Below are 13,094 nucleotides of genomic sequence, written 5' to 3' on the forward strand. Positions count from 1 at the left end.
GGATTGACTTCAGGTCTAAGATAGCAAGTATATAAAGTATGTGATAATTTATGGAATATCTTTCTTACTTAATCTATATGTCTCTGGGATTTCTCTTATAAGATAAAGGAGGATTATGTGGAAGCAGACATTTTTTTGAATGAAAAATAAAGACAGAATCTCTATAAAATTCTGTCACATAAAAAAAAGAATAAAATGTATATTTATGTCAGGCACTGAAGTAAGAACTTTACACACATTACTTAATTTCATTTTGATATTTAAATTACATTTACTGCTTGTTTTTATTTCTTATAAACCATAATATTATATGGACTATATTAGAGGACTAATATAGACTGCTTGCTACATATATCACCTATATAGTTTAAACTATTATGTATTTTATACTTACTGACAAAGATTTTGGAGTACTGAATTTGATAATATTAAGAACCTTTAAAATTTAGCAAACTCAAAAGGGAAGAAAGCAGGGAAAGATTATTCACCTCCCTTGATAATCCTTCTTCTGTTTCACAGTCTAATTTCTTACAAGAATTGCCTATGCAGTGGTTGCTTCTTTTTTCTTTTTTAATTTTTTAAAAAGATTTTATTTATTTATTTGACAGAGAGAGAGACAGCGAGAGAGAGAACACAAGCAGGGGGGAGTGGGAGAGGGAGAAGCAGGCTTCCCACTGAGCAGGGAGCCTGATGTGGGACTCGATCCCAGGACCCTGGGATCATGACCTGAGCCGAAGGCAGATGCCCAACGACTGAGCCACCCAGGCGCCAAGTGGTTGCCTCTTATCTGCAGTTTCATTATCTGTGGTTTTGTTTTCCCTGCTGCGCACTGTGGTCCGGAAGCAGATGATGCTCCTTCTGACGAATCATCAGAAGGTCAACCGTAGCCTAACTATGGCACAGGGCTTGCGTCATTCACCCCACTTCATCCCATTACATAGGCCTTTTGTCATCTCACATCGGGTGAGTATGGTGTAATATCTTGAGAGAAAGAGAGAGGTCACATTCCCATAACTTTTATTACAATATATTGGTATACTTGTTCTATTTTATTATTAGTTATTGTTGTTAATCTCTTACTGTGCCTAATTTATAAATTAAATCTCATTATAGGTATATATGTATAGAAAAAAAGCATGGGATATAGAAGGTTCAGGACTGTCCTTGGTTTCAAGCATCCATGAGGGGTCTTGGAAGGTATCTCCCATGGATAAGGAGGGAGGACTGTCCTCGATGTCTTCATTTTCTCATGTCTCAATGCCTTTAGCAACTCTTGCTCAGAATACCACCTTGTCAGGTCCTTGTTTTACTTGACTCCTCCACAGAGTTGGACATGCTAACCACTACTTAAAGTTCTCTCTTCTGCTGGCCTTGGTGACTTTACTTCCTCTGTTTTCTCCTTCCACAGTCCTCATTCTTTCACAAATCTTTGTCCTCCAGCTGGCTGTCTTATCTTGGGAGCTTTTTTTTTTTTTGAGAGGGAGACTGTGGGTGCCAGTGAGCAGGGTTGAGGGTGGTGGGGGTAAATGGGAGGTAGGGGTGTGGGAGATTGTTGGGGGGAGGGATGAGAGAGAGGGAGAGGGAGAGAGAGTCTTAAGCAGGCTTCCCGCCCTTTGCAATGCCCGTCCTGGGGCTTGATATCACGACCCTGAGATCATGACCTGAGCTGAAATTGAGAGTCGGATGCTCAACCAACTGAGCCACTCAGGTGCTCCAATCTTGGGAGCTTCTAAAGGCTAAGTCCTAGGGATACTTACCTTACTTACTTTTCTGTTCTGAGGACCCTTCCCACATCTTCAAATATCCATGTTCCTAACTTCAGTTATTTGTTAAATGTTGATGAGATCCAAGTTTCTCTCTTTAGCTCGAACCTCTACTCCATATTTAACCACTTACTTCACTTCTTTTTTTGTCAGAGAGAGAGAGAGAGGGAGAAGCACAAGCAGAGGGAGCAGCAAGCAGAGGGAGAAGCAAGCAGAGGGAGAAGCACTCTCCCCGCCGAGTCAGGAGCCTGATGCAGGACTTGATCCCAGGACCCTGGGATCATGACTTGAGCCATAGGCAGACGCTTAACTGTCTGAGCCACCCAAGCGTCCATTGCTTACTTCACCTCTATATGAATGTTTTAAAGGCAGTTCAGCCTTAATATATTTAATGTTTAAGATAAAACTCATAATCCATGTCTTCCCCACCTGGTTCTCTGATTTTTCCTATTTTAGTGAATGCCATTATCACATTCTGGCATAATAGATAATTATCTTTCCTTCACTTCCTTAATCCTACCCATCATCAAGCTTCAGAGTGTGTGTGTGTGTGTATGTGTGTGCTTAATCATTAAATTATCTTTGAATCCATTCGCTTGTCAATATTTTCATTACCACCAGTCTGGACCAAATTCCTAGTGCTTCTTGCCTGTGTCCATACCGTAACTCACTAACTTCAAATGTTTGAATCAGTTATCTCATTTATATTCAGAAGGTTTTTACAAAACACAAATACTATCGTGTCACCCACCAGATTAAAACCTTTCACTTCAAGTAACTTTCTTTATTCTTAGGATAAACATCAAATGTCTTCCTCAGGGTTTAAAGGCCTTGTAACTTCTGGCCCCTGTTTTCCTTTTCAGTTCATTTTGAGCCAGCCTCTCATTTGTTTGCTGTGTTCTTGCTGCTTTGGCCTTATTTCAGTCTCTCAAATACACCAAATTCTCTCCCACCACAGGACCTTTGCACATGAAGTTTCCTCTTACTGGAATGCCCTCTTGTACTTATTTACTTGCTTATATACTGACTCCTTCACTAAACTTTAAGTGCCATGAGAATAGGGGTTGTGCTCATTTCTACTTTCTTTTTTCTGCTTTCTATTTAATCTGCAGATATGTAGTTCTGGCATATAGAAGAAGCTCAATAAATATTTGCTCTGAAAACATATATATAGGTAATAGCTATTACCATATTTAATTTTTCATTTACCTTTTCAGTATGTATCAAAATATAAAAATTTTGTGCCAAAGTTAGTATTTTTGCTTTTTAAACATATACTGATGTTTACAAATTTTACATAGATCTGTCAATCATTCTGTTATGGCTTCTTTTATTGATAACATGCTTGAAAAGTCTTTTCTTAATAGAAGATAACATGAATTATTATCTATTTTTTAATAATATAGCTCTTTCTTTAAACAAAATGTTAAGTTTTTAACCATATGGAGTGTATTTGAGGGCAAGATGTCAGGTAGTGAGGTTTTTGTTTTCCATGTAGTAGCCACTTGTCCCAGCAGACTACAATGAATGCTCCATTTCTTTCTTAAAATGCCCACTTTTATTTTGTATCTTATATATTTTCAGACTTTTTTGATATTTAATTTTGGTCCATGGATCTGTCATTTTGGTGACACATTATTTTAAGAATGATGACTTTAGGGGCACCTGAGTGGCTCGGTTGGTTAAGCGACTGCCTTCCGCTCAGGTCATGATCCCAAGGTCCTGGGATTAAGCCCCACGTTGGGCGCCCTGCTCAGCAGGGGAGTCTGCTTCTCCCTCTCCCCCCTGCTCATGCTCTCTCACTCACTCTCTCTCTTTCAAATAAATAAATAAAATCTTAAAAAAAAATGATGACTTTGTAAAACATTTTAATATATGGTTGCATTAGTTATCTATTGTTATCATTATGCTATCCAACAACCATCCACAATGCAATGACTTGAAACATTCCTTCTTAGTAGGACTACAGAAGATAGTTAAGCCTTAATGCCCTAAGGCATTTATTAACGAATTAACGAGGTACCATTTGGGAGATTGAGAAAATAGTCACTCAAATATTTTTTCTATAGGGCTTAATTTTCTAATGTAAACCCCACTGAGAAAATACAGCTTAAAAACAATAAATGTTTATTTAGCTCATGCATCTGCAGCTTGTAATTTAGGCTGGGCTAAGCTGGGCAGTTTTTCTGGCTTTAGTTGGGCTCATTCTTAAGTCTGGTGGTCTGTTGGCTGTGGACTAAGGAGATGCATGAAATTGGGCCGTATATCTTTTGACCACCAGCAGGTTAGCCCAGACATGTTCCATGGTGAGGTGCAGAGGGCAGACAAGAAGCAATGCAAAAGTATTTTTTCAAATCTCTGCTTGAAGCAAGTTTGCTAACATCTCATTGGTCAAGTCACACAACTGATGTCGCACCTGAGGTGCAGGGAAGTACACTCCACTTTTGCTAGAAGGAACTGCAGAGTCACATTGCAAAAAAGGTCATGCAGAGACTAGAGAAATGGAGTCCATTAATGTAGTTCATGTACCACCATGATAATCTTCTATTATTCTTTTTTTTTAAAGATTTTATTTATTTATTTGATAGAGACACAGTGAGAGAGGGAACACAAACAGGGGGAGTGGGAGAGGGAGAAGCAGGCTTCCCACTGAGCAGGGAGCCTGATGCGGGGCTCGATCCCAGGACCCTGGGATCATGACCTGAGCTGAAGGCAGATGCTTAATGACTGAGCCACCCAGGCGCCCCCCATTATTCTTCTTTAATACTTTTGACTGGCTCTTCCTGCAGACTTGTGATATTTTAGAACCATTTTTGTCAAGATAAAAAATACTCTTTGGGATATGCATGGAGAGAAGGCATAAGTTGGAAATTGAGGTAGATTATTATTATTTTTAGGATAAGAATAATCATTATTTATGCACTGAAAACATCCTTGGCAATAGTCATCATTTGCATTTGAGGTAAGTACAAAGGCATAATCCTCTGAAAGAATATTTCTGATGTAAAAAGGAATGAATAGTGTGTGGAAAGGGATGTTCCATTCTCTCCCCACTCATGCCTCCAAGTGCTATTCCTGCCTCACCGCTTTTGACACCTTCTCAATGAAACCACTGAGAAAAGAGAAAACAGAAATGGCAATAGTGAACCAGATATAAAATTTTCCAATGAGGACCTTAATAAATAACTTTAAAATGGGCATTTTTAAACTTTAGTCATTATTGTAGTGTATGGCAAATATGGATTTGTTGGGTTCTTTTTCCATGAACCATCAAAAGTCTTGAAAGCTTCAGAAGGTGGTCTTCCTGAAGTTCAAAGTATTTTATTTATTGAAGAATGGATTTCACTATTAACCTTACCTGCTTCATATTCTGTTGGCTACTCTACCAATATAAATTTAGTCTTTATAGTTAAAAAAATACTTTTTCATAGCAGCAAGTCTATCCATTATTGTGAAGTTTGCTTTAAGGGAATTTGATGTTCTATCATGAGTTAAATTATCTGCTCCCAAAGTAGCTTCATTTGCAAAATGTCAGTAAAGTTCCTAGTTCTCCATTAAAATTCGAGCCACTCTGTCATATAAATACAGTTAGATGGTGAAATCTCACCACCTGCATGGCGGTCATCAAAAACTGGGCAGAGTCCACACGGGGCCCCGACCAAACCCGTGGGTGGGATGATTGGATTGATGCTCTGTACAGTTTCATGTGTCCATCTGCACTGCCAACCATGCCTTCTTTTGCAGCAAAGATAGTCATCTCCACTTTCCCATCATAAATGAGTGTATTTAAGATCGTTTCAATGTCCTCCACGGACAACTCTTACCTTACTGATCCCCAATTCACAGATAGACTTCCACATTTCATGTGATGAGGCAAATGAACTATTTCTTTGTATCATTGGATTCTGTTTGCTTTCTCATGCTGTTTCTGCCTTGGTTTGTAGGAATTTAAAGCACTGTTGGGTAAGCACCTCTATAAATTCTGATTCAAAATCCTGGTCACCGTACCAGGCTCCACCAGTCACAGACTGGTCCGGTTGCACGTTATAGAGCATGTGTACTTTCTTTTTTGAGGCTGACACAGACTTAACAGCTTTGATAAGCTTTTCACTTTCCAAATGCTTTAGAATTTTGTTAATTTCTGTTAATGGCAAGTTACTTTTGTATCGGATATCTCTGCTCCATATTCCTTTATTTCCTGCATCCTCTATGATTTGATATACTAGTTTTTCTTGATTATCTGATCCTTTCATTTTATCAGCATTCTGAGAATCCTTTATTCTATACAGCGGTCTATGGATGGCCACTGCCTGCTGCTGGGCTTCTATATGAGGCATTTCATTCTGAATTACTTGGTCTGTGATTCCATGAGGGAACTGGTGACATAATTCTATAATCCTGTTTTCTATTTCGACCGGATCCGCGTCAGGCAGCTGTACCTTCACTTTCACCTCAGCCATGACTGCCCAGTTCCCGGCCCCCGGGGGGAGAGATGCTCGGGGTCGCCAGAGAGCCAGTGGAGGAACTGAGGAACCGGGACTCGAGGTAGATATTTTTATGTATTCATGTCATTTAATCTTTTCAGCAGGTGAAAGTAGCTATCATAATACATATTTTTCAGGTAATGACATTGAAGTTCAGATAGATTCAATAACTATCAGACCGTTAATTGAGAACCTGGACTCAGACTCAAGTTTCCTGCCTCAGAGTACATGTCTTCTACCACTACATGGCTGCTTCCTTCGGTAATTTCTGTGAAGAACATGCATGAAAATGTCCATGAATGGATTTGGAAAACTGTAAAGTGAGCGAAAACCCAGTGATTCTGAAGTTCCCCAGATACCCATGTTTCTGTAAGTACAACTCTTGAAGTTTTTAATTTGTAGAAGAATCTATTATATCTCCTTCCTGTTTCATCTGTTAGTTTAGGTAACATCATTTACACAATTGACTGAAGGAGACGAAATCGTCACGAGAAGTGTAGCGTGCATTTACTATGGAGGCACTAACTTTTTAGCTCAATTGTGATATGATCCATTACATTTTCTGACAATTTAGAAAAATAACTATTTATTTTATTTTTTTCTTTTTAAGTCTTTTTTTTTTTTTTTTTTACTTAAGTAATCTCTACACCCAACATGGGGCTCAAAATCATGACCCTGAGATTAAGAGTCCCATGCTCTTCTCACTGAGCCAGCCAGACACCGCCTGAAAAATAACGAATTTCAAGGGGACTAGCTGTGTCTTCCAAAACTTTCCCTTGGGAGACTTTGACTGGGGTTCCGAAATGATGGAAGGGAGCTGAAGGCCAGTGACACAAACTGGTGGCACTGTTGCCAGAAATATTGTCAGAGGCTATCTTATTTCATTTTATCCAAAACTGTGCTCAACAGGTAAATTCTCTATAGGATGCCAAACAATCATTTCAAAAGTGAAACATCTATGTGGATTTTGATTAAAATCGAAATGTGTTGCTAGAGATTCTGGAAATAAGCAGTAGTAGAAACACTAATAACAAAATTTCTTGAAGTTTACCTTGTTTCATTGTAGATATTTTTAATAAAAGTCAAACCATTTTGTGTATAAAAACCTAGTCATGTAGCCAAGTGTCTTAATGCTCTGGGTGGACCCATCAATTTAAATCATATGTTGGCGCAACATGGAAATGGTGGGAGGTGGGAAGAAGAGGTTGAAATCCAGGAGCCCTGGTCCTGGAAGTGCCTGGTGATCAAGCACCATGGGTTTGCTTTGGGTAATTTATACTTGCGTGTGAATCATGAAGATATTAATTTCCTGAGAGTTCTTCAATCTCCCTAATCATTATGGGCTTTGACATACCACAACCCTGAGAACAGTATAGTGTATACCTTAAAGGTCCTAGGAAAAATCCTTGAGAACCTACTGTGGATGAAAAATGCCATTCAATCACTTTATCTTCTTTGTTCAAGATGGCAGGACCTTCTGACGCACCGCATGGAAACCTATAATAATGTCCATCGAAAGCATGTGAAAAGATAAACTGCATGAGAATGGTGCAGAACATCTAGAGAGAAGGGCTAGTAGAAAGTTGTTTACTCACAGTATGAATTTAAGAGTAGTTGCAAGGATTAGAAGGAAGGTATGTTAAGGAGTCCACATCAGGCACTTGACACACATTAGCCATGATTATTACAACTGAGGAGTTGTCTGCAGTTACATTATTCTAAATGGAAGAAGGGGGATGGACTAGATGAATGGTGTCCAAAGCTGACCGATTATCAGAATTTGCTGAGGTGCTTTCTAAGATCTTAGATTTCCAGTTTCCAGCACTACATATTTTTATTCGATAGATCTTTTCTGTAAAGCTCTGCAACTGATTCTGATGACCAGCTAAATTTAGAGACCACTAGATTAGGAGATTTCTAAATTTCCTCTGCTGCACATTCCAGAATTTAAATTTGGAATTTTGAGAAGGTTCTGGTTTTGATACTTACTGCTCAAGCTCATGCAAATTTGCACTAACCAAGGTCAACTGATGTTATCAAGGTGCCTGTGATATTGCTAGAGCTGGTTATTCTGTGCAAATTGGCTTTAATGGGCCTCAGTTATTCTCTCAAAGCCATTCCAATGCTTCAGGGAATCCAAGACCCGTGATGCCTGTGGATATATCTCAGCCCTTAGCCCATTGTCCAAATTCTCATGTCTTCATCACCAAGTTTATCCTATGGTAGGAACAGAAATAAGGGAATGCCAAATTACCTGAGGTCACATTTTTCTGCTGCCACATACAATTTATGCCCAAATGTGGGAGACACTTCCAGATGTGTACCCTCTGTAGCTCCATGCATTTTTCTCCTAGACAAGAAAGCATATCAGAATGCACGTGACTGAGAATAATTCACTAACGTATACACATATACAAACAATCATTATGCATATGAACGTACATGTCTGTGTATTAATATATCCCTTTGAAAAAAATTAAACAATTATTTGTAAATGATGACTTGACACATGTCTCCTAACTGAAAGAGTTACATGTTTATGTCCACATATCATGGTTGAGAGTTGCCAACATAAAGATTTCTAATAGCCACGAAAGACACACATTTTAGTTCAGTTACCATCTTAAGTAGCATTGTAGGGGTCCCCTTTGCTCTCAGACTAGGTGTTGCCAGCCTCTTGCTCTACTTTGGGTTGGTATTCTGGGCAGCCTCTTGCTAGCACCCTTGTTATCTTACCAAAGAAAGGGAGTTTGTGGTTTGTGGGGGACTTGTGGTTTTTGAGGAAGTTGGGATATTTAGCACGTGGTAATTTAGGAATCATACAGTTTTCTGAGTACACATTTGCCAGGAACTTGAACTGAATTGAACCAGGAACCCAAACCTGGGGCTGCCTAACCAACTTCAATTTCTGAAGCAGTAAATTAATCGGTTAACCACAAACCAATGGAGAAATGTTTTAGTTTTAACCTAGTCAACCTATTCAAACCAGAACCAGTCATGAGTATTTCTTTTCAAACCACAGAACCATAACACTAGAATGTTTTCAAACTTAAATTAAATTCGGTTTGAGCTCCTGACTTCAACATTTATAGCTGCCATGCTTTTTGTAACATTCTACATGCTTAGCATTGATGGTAATTTGATATATGATAGTATCTTGTGTTTGAAGATCATAGAATGTTGCCAGTTTAGAAATGTCACTTTAAATATATTATCATGGGGCGCCTGGGTGGCTCAGTTGTTAAGCGTCTGCCTTCGGCTCAGGTCATGATCCCAGGGTCCTGGGATCGAGCCCCACATCGGGCTCCCTGCTCCGCGGGAAGCCTGCTTCCCCCTCCCACTCCCCCTGCTTGTGCTCCCTCTCTCACTGTGTCTCTCTCTGTCAAATAAATAAATAAAATCTTTAAAAAATATATATATATATTATCATTATAGTATAAAGTGGAAAATCCTGTCTTAGACTAGATTCACTGAAGGTTTGTTGAAGCTGAAGTGATGAGTCAGAGGAAGAGGTGGATAGTGTCTAGGAAACCTATTTAAATGTTTGTTGCTTTGGTCATTGAGCCAAGTTGCCAACATTTATATAAAGTTTCTTCTGTAGTATTCATTAAGGAAGGAAATAATTGATCCAACTTCTTCATATACCACTTGCTATCTTGTACTACTGAGGAGTTAGTGTTAAGATAATTTAAATTTGGGGCGCCTGGGTGGCTCAGTCGTTAAGTGTCTGCCTTCGGCTCAGGTCCTGATCCCAGGGTCCTGGGATCGAGCCCCGCATCGGGCTCTCTGCTCGGCGGGAAGCCTGCTTCTCCCCTCTTTCTCCCCCTGCTTGTGTTCCTTCTCTCGCTATGTCTCTCTCTGTCAAATAAATAAATAAAATCTTAAAAAAAAAAAGATAATTTAAATTTATTGATGAATATAAATTTTTTAGAGCTTAGTTAAAAGCTTCATTATTCTCTTACAGGCAGAAACCTTAAGGCTCTGAGAGGGAAGTCATACAGCTATAAATGGAAGAGCTAAGTTTTAAGCCCAGCTCTCTTTTGATTCCGAAGTATTAATTGCCATGCTATATGCTCTCTGCTTTGAGACTTTGTCCAGTTGTTGCCTGTTTATTCCCAGATTTCCTTCCATTTTGATGGAATTAGCTGAAGACCAAGCTGACTGCTTTTATGCTTTGGCAGTACCATACTGAATTAAGTTTCCACTTGCTCTTTGGGGAACAAGAGCCTTTCATTTATGACTGAGAGAGAGAGAGAACAAGGGAATGGCCTGGTCCATCCCTTCCTTTTCAGGGGGTTGTTGCACATTAAGGGAGTTTGAGCATCACAAAGCCCTGTACAACTTTTTGCTCTGAGTGTTGTCTCAGGCTGCTCTTCTAAACTCAAGTAAGACTGATGCAGCAGAAAGCCAACTAGTGAACAAAAACTACAAACCTGACCCAGCTCCATTTTGACATATGCTCTGAAATGAACCTCTTAAGTCCCTTTTTCCCATTAGAAAATTGTTTTAAAACATATTCCCAAGGAGATGAATTTGATTCTTTATTTCTTCAGATTTCTTTGGCCTTCTATTACTTGAACTGCAGCCTTACATTTTCTGAAGTATGTCTGCAGTGAAGCCAGGCAGAGCACATTAACAGACCCAGCATGCCACGGCTAAGTAATCCAGTAAAAGTATTCTTGTTGTGCAGTGCATGCATTCATAGGACCATTTTAGTTATTGCTATAATTAGTTCTGATTCAAGTATTCCACAGAGAATGAGGTTTCTAGATTGAAAGTGGTCAGATGCAGGTTAGCAGTGGGGATGTAGGATGCAGATGGCAGACAGAGCCTGAAGGAGAGATGAGAAATATTTCTATATGCCTCAATTTGTAACATTTCTGATTTTTATATGGACATTAAACTTGGTCAAGCTGAAGTGCCATTTGCTTTAAGAGAGGATAATGTACACTTATCCCTGTGAATTCTAAAAAATAGACTAAAAAATAGAAGTGGCAGGCTATGGAACAGCTCATGGTGACATCTATGTTACAAAATGCCTATAATATAAGGCTTACAAATAGAAAAAGAATAAGCATATTTTGCCTGTATAGTTTTAGGTAAAATTATTTTCACCCTTGACTGATGATATAAGATCATAGATCTTATATCTGGAGGAGACCCAAGAGATCATGTAGTCTTTCCTAAATTGCAAGTATGACAGTTTTTATTGATGAGTCAGCAGAATATTTACTATGGGCCAGGGACTCTGCTAGGAATTAGGAGTGGTAATATAAATAATACACAGTGCCCCCTTCCCTCAAGGAATTGATGGTATAGTTGAGGAGACAGAAGTCTAAATAGTTTTTCAAAACAATGTGCTGAGTGGCATTTGGCATCATATACCCTGGGAGTTCAGAGGGGCACTCATGATGGCTGGGGCAGGGTTATGAAAGGTTAGGGAAGGTGTCAGAGAGAACATGCTTCTTGAAATAACATGGATGACAAAGATGCCAGAAAATCTCTAGGCCAAGGCAGCTTGATTCTCATGTGCAAAGTTTTGGTAGTGTCAGAGAGCACATTGCATTTGGGGAAGTAAAATGTTCAATAAGGCTAAAGCTTCTGAGGGAGCTAACAGGAGTTGACACTGAAAAACATAAGAAGCTAGGTCATGAAAGGATGTGACATTAAATTAGGGAATGTGGGCTTCCTTATATATGCAGTGGGAGAATTGTTTTGGATTTTATTTTATTTTTTTGTTTTGTTTTGGATTTTAAAGAGAAGAGTGACATTCGGGTTTGTCATTTTCTGGTAGAAGTGCAAAAGATGGATGATTAACTGTACAGAATAGTTTTGGGGAGACTATAAAGAGAGGTACAAATTAAGGCAGTAAGAATGGAGAGGAGGGAATTTGTCTGGGGGACATTAAGGAATAGAATTGTAGTATTGACAGGGGATAAGGGAGTGGAAAAATGTCAGATGTATGGCATGAAAACTGATGGGATGATGATGCCATCCAAGAGCATTTGAGGGAGTTTAAATATGAACATATTATACAGTTTAATATTTTTATGGGATATTCAAGTGGGAATATCTCCTTGTGAATTAGAAGTATATTTCTGGAGTTGAAACGAGATGTCCATGCAAGAGATATGGATTTGGGAGTTAATCAGCCTATAAATAACAGTTGAAGCCATGGGAACACATGCCACTCATTGACATTTATAGAATAAGAGGCAAGGAGGGCACTTCTGAAAATATGGCAGACCAGAAAACTTGAGAACCCACCCCCTACAAACACATACGAATCTAAGATACAATGTAGCAACTCTTACGCTCAGAAAGTCATAGGTACTTCCAGGGGTCAGAAATGAAGAAGGAGCAGAAAGCTTCCTTCACTCCCTCTAAATTATGACTCTCTCAAAATTATAATAATGGTAAATGAGTAAGCTGAGATGGTGTCTGCCTACTGGAATGAAGTGGAGGTTTTGTAGCTTTCAATAACAGAAGATTGGGTTGCAACACACATGTGGTCAAGAGATGAAGTTTTTGTCCCCAGTGAGGTAGAGCATTAAAATTCAAACCCATTTGGGATCCCTGAATGGTGATCAGGTGATTCAAATGGTGGATTAGGGAACAAGATGCCCACTGGCACAGAAAGAAGACAAGTAAACTGTTCTATTTTGGCTTTGAGATTAAAAAAAAAGAAAGGTCTCATGTGGGAATTTTTAAATAAAAATTTGTATCAGTATAGGTTGGGGTTAAAAAAATTTTAATCTCATTGAGGTATAACTCACAGACTGTAAATGTCAGTCTTTTAAAGTGAAAAGTTTGGGGCGCCTGGGTGGCTCAGTCATTAAGCGTCTGC

The 13,094-nt window shown here is 39.0% G+C and overlaps 1 pseudogene; it reads right to left on the reverse strand.

Annotated features, from left to right (window-relative positions):
* Positions 1-5,317: 5,317 nt before the first annotated feature.
* On the reverse strand, positions 5,318-6,296 carry LOC123845356 (DNA-directed RNA polymerase III subunit RPC6-like; annotated as a pseudogene).
* Positions 6,297-13,094: the final 6,798 nt, after the last annotated feature.

The sequence above is a fragment of the Mirounga angustirostris genome, unplaced genomic scaffold (assembly GCF_029215605.1).
Source record: "Mirounga angustirostris isolate CCGP_5_RB_7025 unplaced genomic scaffold, mMirAng1.0.hap1 SCAF_6, whole genome shotgun sequence".
Taxonomy (NCBI): domain Eukaryota; kingdom Metazoa; phylum Chordata; class Mammalia; order Carnivora; family Phocidae; genus Mirounga; species Mirounga angustirostris.